We start from the raw sequence: 15,654 nt of genomic DNA on the forward strand, positions 1-15,654 counted from the left end.
ACAACTAGAGAAAGCCCGCACGCAGCCACGAAGACCCAACACAGCCAAAAATAAATAAAAATTAAATGGTTGAAAAAAAAAAGGTGAAACTATTTTATCAGTTGCAAAACTGAAAATAGAATTCCTGAGAATATTCATTCATGGTCAATGCTCTTTCCCTAGAGTTATCTTTTACTTTTTTTTTTTTTTTTTTTGGTGGTACGTGGACCTCTCACTGTTGTGGTCTCTCCTGTTGTGGAGCACAGGCTCCAGACACACAGGCTCAGCGGCCATGGCTCACGGGCCCAGCTGCTCCGTGGCATGTGGGATCTTCCCAGACCGGGGCACGAACCTGTGTCCCCTGCATCGGCAGGCAGACTCTCAACCACCGCGCCACCAGGGAAGCCCATGTCTTTTACTTTTGAAGAACATAAAGATTATAGTCCACACATAATGTCTAATGTTTGACTCTGTTTGCATGTATCCAGTGTTTGTCTTAAGAAAGATCTCTATGTGTACTGATATTATTAGTGCAACTAACGCTAATAATATTTTTTTACATAAAAGCTGTTGACCGTCAACTAGTGAATATATGCCTTGTCAAAAATTTTACGAACAATGTCTAAGGAATATTTATAATTATTTATAGATATTGGACTACTTAAATATGTGATTTTTAAATTATATATTACCAAGTATAAAAACCACTGGTTTCTGGAGCTGGCTTATATTGTCTCACAGGGCAGATTATTAAATTTTCAGGAATTTTATAAGTACAAGCTGGTTTTATATATATATATACACACACAAACATATATATCAAAAATAAATTAAAAACAAAGGTAATAAATACTCAAAACTTATTGTTTCCTAATTTTGTTACTACACTTTACTATTCCCTATGTTCTATACATTTTGTATCTGTATATTTGAAATACTGTATGATATTCTGCCACTGAGCCTCTCTTTTCAACTCCTCTTTCAGTGAAGTCACTTTGGTAGCTTGAAGTTGGACAAAGTGGGAGTATTTGCACCACTGAAGTAAGCAAATTCCACAGGTCAGGACTTGATTTATTGTTTTATTCATTGTCTAGACTGGGGTCTGTAAACTACCACCTGTGGGTCAACTGCCTGTTTTTTATATATAAAGTGTTACTGTGAACCTATGCATTCTGGTTGCTTTTGTGCTTCAATAACAGAGTGGAGTAGTCACAACAAAAATCATATGGCTAGCAAGCTTGAATTACATACTATATGACCCTTTAAGAAGTCTGCAAAAAGCCTGCTCTGGACTCATGAAAGCAATGGAAAAAATGTTAAAAATGCAGTTGAAATTTAAAAGTGTGTTGTGACTTTGGCTCTTATATTGAGAATAATACAAAAGAATAAAAATTATTCTTTTATTATTTGAAAAAACATCTATTTCAGCCAAGTCCTTACATCATTGATAAAAGTGACATTTAAATGCATGTCATGTTTCACTTTCATCTTGCTCATTAAGGTAAATAAAAATATCCACCAACATTTGTCAAAATTATATTTATTAATCACTTGGCAACCGTAGTGGCTATGGATACAAGAGTTTAGCAAAAACTGATGAAAACATTCTGGGAAAATCAATTTCCTGTATGGAATTTAGAATAAAGAGTACTGTATATTTTATCATTTGTATATTGTGTACTGTACAAAGTTCTTATGTGTAAAATTTATAATATGTGTATGCACATATGTATATATATTTATGGAGAGCCAGCTTCATCCATTTACCAGCACACTACTACCTAAATCTATGTGCTTTTACCTCCCTTAAAACTATTATATCTAATTGTATTACATATTATGCAACTCTACAATAGTAAGTACTGTACATATACCTAATATATTATGTAGTTTTTTTTTTGTTTTTAAGAAGATGTAGGGGGTAGGAGTTTATTAATTAATTTTATTTATTTTTGCTGTGTTGCATCTTCATTTCTGTGCGAGGGCTTTCTCTAGATGTGGCAAGCAGGGGCCATTCTTCATCGCAGTGCATGGGCCTCTCACTACCGTGGCCTCTCTTGTTGAGGAGCACAAGCTCCAGACGCGCAGGCTCAGTAATTGTGGCTCACGGGCCTAGTTGCTCCGCGGCATGTGGGATCCTCCCAGACCAGGGCTCAAACCCGTGTCCCCTGCATTAGCAGGCAGATTCTCAACCACTGCGCCACAAGGGAAGCCCCTATGTAGTTTTATTATATATTATTTTTGACTCTGTTAGTCAACAAATAATTTACAAATTGGATTTATATGAGTTTAGTCTCTTCCAAATTGAAGTTGTTTGTAGAATTAAAGAATTTGGAATTGAAATATTGGCAAAATTCATACACAGAAAGAACTCAATTATTATACTATCAAGAAGCTACCACATCCATTGCAACTTTATAGAAAAACGAATCACATTGCTAGTTTTATAGAGTTATCAATATATTGATCCAATAGTTTATAGAAAGGCAACCATTTTAGTTAGACAGCTTTTTTTTGAATTACAAAACAACTTTTCACCTTATTATTTAATCATTAATAGGTAACATGAAATATATAAAAATCCTGGTCAATCACTGTTTAGTGTATTGTCTTATATAAAAAACAAAAAATGAAGAATGTCTTTCTCCACAATCAAGAAGTAACGCTTTATTTTTTTCATTTTTCACAAAATAGCAAAAATCACCTCATTAATAGTTTTTCACTATAAAAACTGAATTACTTCCTCAACTTGTTATGACTCCAGGAGGAGTCAATAATTTCATATTCACTGAAAGAAATTGTAGGAGACAGACTATAATCTAGAGCTGTATAGTTCAGTATTTCAACGAATTTTATATTCAGCATGAACCTACAAAGCTTATGTGATGAGTATTTCAGTTGCTGAATGACTTCCTTGCAGTTCCATTGTGACTATGCTATTCTCCAGTGTAGTACAGAGATTAGGTTTTGAAGTTTTAATGAACATGAATTTCAGTATTCTCTACTGAAGCTGCAGAATGTATGAAGAGAAAAGGCTGAAAATGACAAAAACTAAAAGCAACATAGTAATGTATTGTTTAAAGAAAGTGAAATTAAAACTAAACAGGTTATTCCAACTAGTTGCTAAAATATATATCTGTGAATTAAAAAACAGAATGTCAGTTATAGGTTCTGGGATTGATAGAGAAAATCGATGATGAGTAGAAGGAAACACATGGGGAGATTGGACAATATAAGAGCAGTTTACCAAATTAGGAAGTATCTTTCTTTCTATAGTGCAGTGGAGGCTATAGAACTGGGAAGTGAAAGATTGTGTCTATGGGGATGCATGGATGCATTTGTCAAGTTTTGCTGAGGAACTGATTAAAGAGTGGTTCAGGGATTCTTCAGGAGTTGAATTACAATAGGAGTTCCCCAGAGTTGTCCCAAGCCTGCCACACTGAGTTTTCATGATTGAGGACCAGCCTCTGTCTATTTTGTCCTATTCATGTTTGGTGGGAACCTGCAAAATCTGATTGGAGTACTACCTATGCATCCATGTGGGAGGCAAGCATTACATGAAAGGGAACCTCAGGTTAAGTTAAAAGGAGAGGATATTTCCCAAGATTTCATGGGAAGAACATAAATCACACTTAGAGGTGCCAAAAATGAAGATAAGGCAGAGTGCAAGAGACGATACAAAAAAGAGATTGAGTGACAAGCTCCAGATGCTGTAGTAACAGTAAGTTGAAACAGCTGGTTCACATCTGGACCACAAGAATAAAAAGTGTGCTAGAATTTGCTGGTGACTGATGGCAGATGGCCATTTCAGCCTATGGAGAACTTTAAAAACCATGTTGCTCAGGCCATGGCTCAGAATAGTTAAATTAGAATATCTGGATGTAGGACCCAAACATCCATATTTTTTTAAGTTTCCCAGAGCTGTCCAAAGTGCAACAAGGCTGAGAACCCTGTATTAAAAGAACTTAAAGTACTGATTACATATTAGAATAACCTAGGAGCTTTGGTGCACCAATGCCTGATTCCCTCTCCAAGCTAATCAATTCAGAATCTCTAGGCATAAGGTCCCAGAAATGAGATTAGTTGAGATCCAAGACTTTGTAATTTAGATACCAAATTATCATGTCTCATTCATTTTTACTGAAGTGGTTCCAGTCTGGAACAGTAGGAAAACTATGCTCAGTAAATTGAACAAATTATGAGTATGCCAAAAAATGACAGTAATGGTTAACTTCATAAAAGCTATTATACTTTTTTTCACATTTGAACTTTATATTTGACTTATTAATTTTTAATTTGATTACCCTGTGTGTAAAAAAAGAATCTATTAAATACAAACTAACATTTCAGGTATCATTATCATTTTACATTATTATAATTTTCATGCAAAATACTATTTGATTATAAATTTCTAATGCTGAAAGCATTTGGTTTTGTTTAGTACCATGTAGTTAAAAGAACTGAAATAGAAACTCCCTAAAACCAATTCAACCAAGAGGATTCGATTCCTTCAGCCCCCATTTTGTAATTATTCATTGTCATGAAAGTCAAAGCATGTGAGTAATACTGTACTTCAACACTATGAAAGGAAATTGTTGCATAAATAATTAATGCTCTGAAAGGTTAAATTTAATTTGAAAGTAGGTGATTTTCTCTTGCCAGGGTTACGGACATTGAAGGTGAATAGTCTCCTGACAGACTTCCTTGTTAAGGGAAAGCTAGTGGGTAGCTTTTTTGGGGTTGTGCAGATTCACCAATATAATTTCTGTCTAATTATTTATCAACTGTGAAGAAAAAAAAATGTTGTTTTTTCTTTTATTTTAAAATTGAGGTTGAGAATTTAGAATGAAATTAGAGTGGAATTTTTAAGTTGACAAAAAACAAAGTGCTATCACAGTGCATGCATCCTGAAATTTTAATTGAAATTTTAGGAATAAATAATATAAATAAATATAATATTTTCCTTTCTGAGACAAATGTAATTCTGATCTTCACTTTAAGATATTTTATAACTTCCTTGTTTTAATATACAACATTTACTTAAAGATATATAGTTTACATTGCTACATTCAAAGAAAAATGACACATAATTGTAGATAGGCCTCTAGTTAAAAGAATTACTTGAAGGAAGAAGAAAGCAAATGAATAATTAGCTCTGTAACAATATCTGATTTACTGGTCCAACTAGCTACACTAATTATATCAAAGTGCATCACAATTTATTATTGGAAAGCATTTCATCCAAATGTTAAAAATACATTTTATTCATACACTGCACTTATAGTGCATTTTATTATGTTAATATAAGTTGGATAGAGAATAGTTAAAGAAGAAGTTTGATTTGTCAAGTGTTAAGAAATCAATTTATGTGACGTTAAAAATACGGCTTTACCTTTCTCAGTTAAAAATGACTGTTTCCTTACTCTAGATGAATTTTTAAGTATAAACAATGGTACACATAAAAAATCATCATCTGGGCTCATAGCCAGAAGCTAGTCAATTTGTTGTGTGTCTCACAACATGAAGATAATATTCTAATGCTCTCCGCATAAAGTTTTTTCAAGCACAAGTTTATTTTCAAATAAAAAGGTGGGTCTATAATTTTTCTATTGATCTTCTAATTAAGTTACTTCTTCATGATAAGTTGTCAGTAAGTCATTAATTAACTACCAATGAAACACCTTTCTGATCCTGAGAAGTGACATTGAATATTTCATACCTTAGTTACATGTCAGGGTAAAGCAAGTCCAGGGATATGCTAGGCTGAAGAGAAATCTTTCACAGTTTATTCTTAATAAACAAATGTCCCATTTAAAGTCTAGAATATTTACATTTATGAAGGAATATTAGAAATTATGGCCTGTATTGTCCATATAGAGAAATTAAAGGAACCATGTGAATGTCTCAAAATAAGCACTTGCAGAGATGAGATAATAATTTGGGGGGATCTCTCTACCACCCTTTCTTTGTTAAAATGAACTTCTTTACACATCTCCCACTAAAAGAAATCCATGTGTGATTTACGCTGCCCTGTGTTAGTAGAATACAGGTGACTATTTGGTGGAATAAACAGTAAATGGGCCTCATCATTAAGACTCTTGTTTTAATTTATATACGAACAATGTGCTAAAGAAATTCCCTTGTTCTATTCCACTCACATATGAACTGGTGAAACTACAGAAGTTTAGATAGCTTCCAATTTCTAAAGCTTCTTTAAGGTCATTTAGAAATGGATGAGTTAGCAAATATCTATGATAGGTAACCTAAGGGGACATAACCTAACTGTTCACAGAAAGAGCTTGAGAGCTATGAAAATTGAGCAATTACCTGAGGAAATGCTTTGTGGAGCCATGACCTTTGTTTCTTGTTGTCTACATAGAGACTAACAGAAAAATGAATTGTGTATACTAGCTAATTAAATGTTGATAAATATTATGGGCTGAAAAGGACAGCCATGATAAAATATATCAAAATTATTTTCTAAGCCTTAGCTAAAACTCTTTTGTTGGTAGTTATCTACTTCGTAGTTGAGTAGAAAATTGAGGCCCACGTCAGGTCCTCTTGATGTGTAGAATCAAATGGAAAACTAAGAAAATAGATATTTTGAACTTACTGAAATGATCTGTCCATTGGATTTGACTACCATGTTTACTAGGGATGCATATATCAATAATTACGTATGTAAAATATGTTGTAACAAAGTCATTTTTACAAGATGTCTTCTTTACAACTCTGATCATCTCTATCATATATGTGTGAGTGTCCAGCGTCTTCTTTTTCTTTCATCTTGAAAGCTTATCCACATCTACATGTGGAGTCCTCAGCTTTAGAAGGGATGCATTTAGGAGAAGGAACCCCACCTCCATTCACCAAAGCAGGTAACTCAACAGGAGATGATCATTAATATGGCAATCTTTAAGCCAGATTTCTCTCTTATTTCTATTTTCAGAATTAAATACTAAATTAACAAAGCAAGAGCAGTTGCCCTCAAAAACAAAAGCTGAATTTCTAGTAGAGGGAAGAATGGAAGGGAAAGTTAGCTTATTAAATTTCTTATTAAATCCACTACCTCATTCTCATTTGATCAATCAACTTTCCAAAGCTGGAAAACAGATACTTATCAAGCATTTAAAGTGTGTGTCACTTTATGAATTAAGGCAGCTTAGCTAAAGCTAGCATTTATGCATATGCATCAACATTAGAGTTATCTACACTTTAGTAATTGTGTTCCATTTTTTATCAGACCCTGCAAAGATAATATGCCCAATTCCTGTATAATTATGACAAGTACACAATGGTCCCTTCTTTCATAAAAGGGGTATTTAAAAAAGTATCAAACTTTGACTATTTTACTGATCACTCATCTCCAATTCTTCATCCCACACTGAGCTGAGCAAGGTGATACAACTTACTTTCTCCTTCTGTAGAGGGCTTGTGGCTACATAAATGACAGAAGCCACTCTTCCATTATACTGGCAAGTCATGCTATTCAAAATTCAGAGATTCAATTTAGGTCAAAAAAAGCATTAGTAAAGTAACCTGTAATAAATATTTTCTTTTAAAAATCTGCTTAGTATAGCATGATGTAAATCAGATTACTTTCAAGAACCATTATTCTAATTGTGTTCCAAAAAATTACGTTAAAAAAATTTGAAAAACGAATTTTTAGGGAAAATTTGTCTCCAGTCATGCATCAACCTCTCATTAGCCAATCCTCCTTAAAGTAAGTGGTTCATTCTGAATAGTGGGGAAAAAAATAGCACTTGGGATTTTTTTCTTTATTGTAAGTGATTTGATGACCGAACTTCAATGTAATTCATACATTAAGATATCTTAAAATACATTTTTAGCACAGAGATTATTAACAATAAAATTTCATTTCAACCATCCACTCAGTGATTGTGTACTGAAGAATTTCAAGTGTTGGGAAATCCACAAAAGAAGGCCCCATCAGAAGTAGAGGCTAAAACTTCCATTTCTATATTTTGCCTGAGGCAGTTGAATTCAAATTTGTATTAACTATAAATTGTCACCCTTACCATGGCTTGCCAAATGCTGGTGAAAAGTATTAGATATTTCTGTGGGCATACTTTAAATAATGTACATATGATGTACTGAGTTTTGTACTTTTCGGCTTCTTATTCTTTGCTGGTGGTATTTTAGAAAAGGTGGAGATTTTAATTTTGTAGTTTATAAGTCATACCTGCAATTGGACATCTGAAGTGCAGTTCCTCTGTGTGGTGGTACATACAGATGATGATTTTAGGAAAACTCTGAAACATACCTTTTAAAAATTTTAGTATGGGTAGTAGCTGAATCAAGAGAAAGGGTGAGACGATGTGGATATAGAAACGTCAGAAAGTAAACTAAGAATTGCACCTTTAGAAACATCACACTTTAAGGGTATATCTAAAAAAGTAGAGCTAGCAAATGGTCTTGAGTTAGGAGTAGAAAGTAGGAACGGGAGAGAAATACTATCATGGGCGATAAAAAGGGGATGTCTCAAAAGGGGAAGCAATCACAGTGTTAACTGCAGTGGAGATACCAAATGTGTCTAAGCATTGATCACTGGAATAAACCACAAAAACTGGTGAGTTTTACCAGATGATTCAGAGAAGAGGTGAGGATAAGATTGTTTATTTGAAGGAAGGGATATAAAAAATGTGGATATTACCCTTGGTGACATTTTCATTCATGATCTTTATTGAAAATGAAAGAAAGAGACATAACAGAAGTTAGATGGGAAACTAAGGGCCTAGACAGATAATGGGTTTCTTTGTTAGTTTTGGACTAAGAAATGGGACAAGGTCCCAGAAAAGTAGGAGGAACTGGAATCAGACATCAAGTGGTGAAACTGCACATGAACAAGCTAAAGTACTTCTTATCTTTTGAAACTGTGAGAAAGAAAAAAGTAAGTGAGGGTGAGAGGAGATAAAGAAACATTTAGGGTTGTGGAGGTAAGAGGTTGAATGATTCCATGCCTTATATGTGGAATGGTCTCTGTGAAGCGAGAGATAAACTTCACTGTTGAAAAAGGGACAGTTGCTTGGCAGGTGTTTTAGGAATAGTGGTGAAGGTCTGGAGTGTACCCCGTGCAGAATGGATTTTAGAATTCCAGAGGGAAAGCCATACTAGGAGAGTGGACCACAGTGTGACTGTGGAGTGGTTTGCTAAAATGGCGTGCATATATCCAGTCATGATATCAACAGAATAAAATAACTTTTAAGTTGTTTTAAGTGGAATTAAACTTCCTAATGTAGTTGTTGAAGTTGTCTATGTTAATAAGAACAGTTTATTAAGATATTTGATTGCATAACTTGTAAGTAGATTTCTTATAAGCACTTAAGATTTTTGTTTTGCTTTGCTACATGATCTAAGGAAAATCAACTTTAATAACTAATAAATAATCATTTTACCTTCAACCTGAGAACTAATTCTTCATTTACACAACTTAATAGCATATATTTTCTCATTTGTATCAAGCAAAATGTTTCTGTCCCTGAAGCTAATATAACCTTCTAATGTTTTAATATATACAACTATTACTTATTTAGCAATCACTAAGTATAAGACACTGCATTAAACATCTTACAAATAATCCTCATATAAAACATCATCAATCCTCATATAAAGCTTAATAGGTTGATAATTACTATTCTCCTTGAAAAAATGAAGAATTGGAGTTTGGAGTGGTTAAGACATTTACCCAGATAGTAGAGCTGCTGAATGTTGGAGCCAAGACAGAGATCTATCAATTCAGAATGAGCTCTATAGCATTTGTTATGTTGGGTAGAAGAGTTTTGCTAAGAATAGACCCTCAGGTTCTTTCTCTAGAAAAAGAGTTTCATGGGAAAGGCAATAATGATATTCTTTCCATGATATTGCCAAGGTTAATTACCATAGGAAATTGTTCAGAGATTTCCTATAGGCACTCTGAGCTCTTCAAAAGAATTTGAATAGAGAACTTTTTTTTTAAAAGGAGAACTTTGAATAAATACACAATATAAACTTTAGCCTGGAAATACTGATTTGGTATGTATATGATATGAAATAAACATTATAAAAAGAAATGTGTAATGCATTAAGTAGTCTCACATGATATTCACAGTAAGACATTGCCTGCAATCAGGTTTTTTTTACTATGGATAGCATTCCAACTCACTAATTTCTGGAGAAAAAACAGGATATCTTGGAAGTTGAAAGGGAAAGAAGAAATAGAGGAATATCTGAGAGTGCCATGTTGACAGTGATAAGTTAAACAAATACTTTGAGGACTGCCAAAGTTATTACAATGTGTTCTTATCATGTTTTTCTCTAGTAATTTCACATTTTGATGATATTTTTGTTCCTTAAAATTTTTTATTTTTATCACTAACTCTGAACTATTATAATCTTGAAAGAAAAAGCTAAATACCTGATTTTATATTTTCAAAGATTTATGGAAACATAATTTTATATTGTGTTATTCAGTTAAAATAAGAAGTACCCTAAACCTTAGCCTAACATTTAAAAATTTTACTCTTCCATGCTATACCTTGCCACAACCAAAGAGTTGAGAATATATATATATATATATATATATATAGCCCCATTTCAGCTATTTCCAGTGTTTACAGTGACAGACTGTCAGTCCCAAAACATAAATAACAGAATCCAGAAATGCTCTTGAATTCCCTTGCAAGGAAGAAAACTTGCTATTAAATGAAAGTAGATGCACTCTACATCTCGGCTAAGTCTTTATTTCACCTCTGAGAAATAAACTGGCTAAAGCAGAAACATTTATGCTAACCAAACTGGGTTACAATGTCAGCCCATTGACATTCAGCCTCCCCTGCAGTCATGGTTGTTGCCACATAGTGGTCACTACTAATTAATTTCCTTGTTGGGTCACAAGGGAGCACTTAGGGAAGAGCTGTAATAGTTTGCTCCCTTCCACCTTGGACAGATAAATCAGTGATCACAGATTATTTTTAAACCTTTTAACATTCATTTCAGAAGTAATTCCACATTCAAAAATTTTATATTTCACTGTATTGCTAGAATTTTTCACTGACAGCAAGACAAAATGCAAAATTACATTTAATTCACTTTTGCAAAAGCAGAACAAAACACAAACCTGTCATACTTTGGTTTTGCTTTGGTCTTATCTTTGGGCTAAAAAAATTCTAAGGAAAATACAATTTTCTTCTTGCCTAGAGATGAAGGCAGATGGTATCGAGTACATTTAGATTTTCCAGCAACAGTTTTCTATAGCTTTAGCAGTAAATCTACCATTTGCAATCTATTGTCTATTTAAATCTATTTAATTTACATTTAACAAGACACCTCTTATTCTCATGAGTTAATTAAAGGGTTAGTGATTATTAAAAGGATACTAATTGAAATGCAATAAATAAGATAATTGAGTTGGTGTGTAATTAACCAAATTTACATAAGTAATAAACACAGTATTGCAGTCTTCTGGAATGGAGTTAAACTAAAGCTGATAGTATAATCTCATACAAGAATAAACGTCTAGGCATTTAATTAGCATAAACCAGAATAGCAGTGGCAAATTAGTTGTATATAATTTTTTAAGTAACTGCCAAAGAATAATATAACGATGCTTTATGTGGTCTTTTAATATTACATTGATCCCTAATTTTCAATGATCCCAAATTTTCAATGCGTCTTTTCAGGAAGAGAAATAATTCAGAGAGGAGGCAAAGGATAGTTCTCCCCTACATAGGACTTGTCTTTCTCTACAGCCAACACAATTATTTTTGTCCCCAGTTTACCCTACATATGCCCCTCAATACTGTCACCTACACATCATGATTCTCAATTTGAGAAATGTTTCTATAGAGCTTTCACAGGACAATCCCAACTTTCTCAAGAAATTCAGGGTCCTCCCAACTTCCTAACTTATAATAGGCCTATAATTTAAGATATGATTTAATAGAAAATATATAGTTTACAATTCTTAATAGTTTCAAAAGTAATTTTTCCCCCAGTGTGTGTGAATCTGTCTATAGTACACATTAATGCATCATAAAAGGAGACCTAAAAGCCCCATTCTGTATTATGCTGGTGGATATAGCACTGCTGGTCCAAGTAAGTGTTCGTCATGTATTCTAAAATGAAGACAAATGGAAAAGGGATAGAAAGCCGGCAGTAAATCGAAGTACTTTACTGTTTAGTGTGTGGTTATAGAGAAATATTTTCTGCTCTGATAGTTGTTGTGTATATTTATGGTTTTCATTTTGCTAAATTATGTATTTGCTAAGCAGGTTAAACAGATTATCTCTGAAAATGTTGCCTTTAGAATGTTATTTTTTGGTAGCTTTTGACCCATATACATATTTTCCCCATTTAAACTCTTTGAGTACTTTCATTTGCTTTACTTAAAAGAAAAATGAATGTTTTTCTCTTTAAGAGAAACTTGTAATATAATGCTTACACTGGTACAAGATCATGTTGTAATTAATAGATCACTTGGGTCAAAATTCACAAAATATTTCTGATTAAATTCTAAGGTTTTTGCTTTTGTGATCCACTTATTCAATCTTCTCTCTCATTGAAAGTAAAAATAAATTGGGTTAAAAACCAGAGAAAGGGCTTCCCTGGTGGCGCAGTGGTTGAGAGTCCGCCTGCCGATGCAGGGGACGAGGGTTCGTGCCCCGTTCTGGGAGGATCCCACATGCCGTGGAGCAGCTGGGCCCGTGGGCCATGGCCGCTGGGCCTGCGCGTCCAGAGCCTGTGCTCCGCAACGGGAGAGGCCACAGCAGTGAGAGGCCCGCGTACTGCAAAAAAAAAAAAAAAAAAAAAAAAAAAAACCAGAGAAAAATAACCTCTAAGCAAGATGGATTTAAAGAAAACAAAACAGAAACAAATACTATTATATTCTCACTGGAAAGTATTAAATAGCATAGCCACTGAATATATTGATGTTTTCAACAGCAAAAGTAATTCATTACAAGTGGACCAGATAAGACATTTATTTCTGAAGAATTTACAGTATTTTACAGGAAATATTTAAGGAATACTGTATCACATACTGAATACATTTTTTGAAGTCAGGTTTATACCTACCTAAAAGATCTGTTGCTACCACTGAAACTATAAATTAAATTACCAGTGTGTTCACCTGACATGTAATGATGTAATTCAGAGGAAAATTATCCACATCCTAAGTATAACATATTTAAGTCTTCTTAAAATAATGAAAGACTACACACATATTTGATGGCAACAATAGTTTTAGAGCTTTCTGTCAAATGAGGGAATCATACGATCATTTTTTGGAACTATTTTCCCTTCTTGTTTGGTATCTCATCGGCATTTTCTGTGAGGATATTTCTTGCTATGGATAATTATTTGGCAACAAAGATATTTTTTCATATTATTTAAAGGGTTGCTTGTACAATTGAACAGTACAAATATACATAAATTTAGAGGTCTGAAAAATTAGTCAACATAGTTAAAATAATTAGTTGAGAAATTTGAAAATATTTGTGTTTATGTGTGCATAGATATGTTATCTGCCCTGTCAGTAAATGGGATGGACTGCATGAATTTGAAGGCTCTCCATAATCCATAAATCAAACATCCAATCTATTCTAAGTCTTCTCATTGCTTTTTCTCATTAGGAAGCTTGCCTACACTAAGCTACGGACTCTCAGACTATGCTTCTGCTGCACATAGATGTTCTTCTATTAAATTCACATAGAGTATTTTTCTAAATTCACTGAGAAGAAAATAAGAGTTAATATTTTCTAAATTTTACTTTCTGTTATTCTTAACCCCTTGTCATCTGCTGTGAGAGGTTGCCAACTAGGTAATGAATGATAGAGTAACAAATTCTAACAGAACAACTGTGAGCCTTTTCCGAACTATGGAGCATTTTGTTAAACCAAGTGCGATTTCTACTTGCCTTTATGGAATATAGGCACCTTCTTCTGGTAAAAGTGATTTTTATTTTGAATGAGAAAGTCCACTATGTCAATATTTCGTAGTGTGGAGGAAAGAATGCTCAGCTCCATGAACCCTGAGAAGGCTGGGACTAAGCTTTTTTTTTTTTTTTAATATCTTTATTGGAGTATAATTGCTTTACAATGGTGTGTTAGTTTCTGCTTTATAACAAAGTGAGTCAGTTATACATATACATATGTTCCCATATCTCTTCCCTCTTACGTCTCCTTCCCTCCTACCAAGTGAGAGAGTGGCATGGATATATATAAGCTTTTAATTTGATGCTTCATCCGTCTCTTCACTTGACTCATGTTTCCCTGCCTCCAGAATGCTGATTTACATCCTTGTTGTTACCAGTTGAAGTGGAGGACCTCTACCTATTTTTTCTATGGTTGGATCTAACTTAACTGTTCTGCCTAAGGAAAAATGTCAGTGCTTCTCTTCACACTCATTTCTCCAGTAAGGAAAACTCTGAGGGTCAGCTCTATCTCCACATCTTCTCTTATTTTCTCATTCAACACAGAAGGCATTTTAGTTTGGATGGTATGGGAACATACTGAGGCAGAGATTTCTATGCAGAAAGTATCTGGGGATACCTCAGGAATAACATCTGTGTGGATGGAGTGAAGGAAGCAGGATTGTAGGGAGGGAAGAAAATCGCAATACAGTCCCAACAGTGGCATTGGTATATCCCACAGGGATCCCTGGAGTTGGGAAGACCCATCAGAAATGTCTCAAATTGAGGCAGGAGCTCGAGCTTTTTACTTTCACTTCTGATGATCACTGGATGAGTGTTATCCCAAGGGAGGAGTGTGAACATGGGCAAGGCAGCTCCCTTTCACTTTCCGAGGCAATTCCCTGGTAGGTGTTAAATTGTGAGGTTCTAATAGCCAGTATTCCAACATAGGCATAAATGACTTTGTCTCAAAGACGAGTATATGGTTGATGCACCAAAGTATTCAGTTGAGTCTGTTGATTAGAATAAGTCAGGAAATTTTGCTGGTCTTTTATTTGACTGATTGCTACAATATAGCTTTCTGTGTAAAGACAGTACGATTTTTTTTAATAACCATTAAAATCCTTTGAGACAGAAAATAGTTCTTTTTAAGTGTTTAATAACCTGGTTTCAACCATGTGTAAGCAAGTATATAGATAAGGACAGAGCAAATGTGGACATAGTTTTATGAAATTAATGTTGACATTTTAAAAGAAATTCCAAAATTCAGATTATAGCCAATAACCAATTAACATTTAATTGAATCATGTGCAAAAAAAGGATGATTTTTTTAATTATAGATTTTTTGTCCTTAAATATTATCTAGATAAACTAAATATTATATTAAAATGTATAATGTTTCATTGACTTGATGCATAGGAAATGTAAAATCTAAGATAAAAAAATTTCAAATATTACAGATAATCTCAATGTTAGTTACTGAATTATAAATATAATATTTAGATAACAGGAACCATTGTTTTCTACATGAGAAATGTTTAGTTAGAAGCAAAACTGGGGAAAGCTATGCCAGTGTTATAGTAGGACGTATATATCATGAATTTGTTTCTGGGGATTTTATAAACCCTATTATGTAAATTAAACTTTATTATAATTTTTATTTAAAATTGTTTTAATTGTACTCTAGTTAGCTAGAATCTACCAGCAGTGTGTCTCTTTTAAGATCTGTTGTTATGAAGTGATGAAATCTTATGATATTACCACATATT

This window comes from Mesoplodon bidens (genome assembly GCF_964165515.1).
Source record: "Mesoplodon bidens genome assembly, chromosome: 1".
NCBI lineage: Eukaryota > Metazoa > Chordata > Mammalia > Artiodactyla > Ziphiidae > Mesoplodon > Mesoplodon bidens.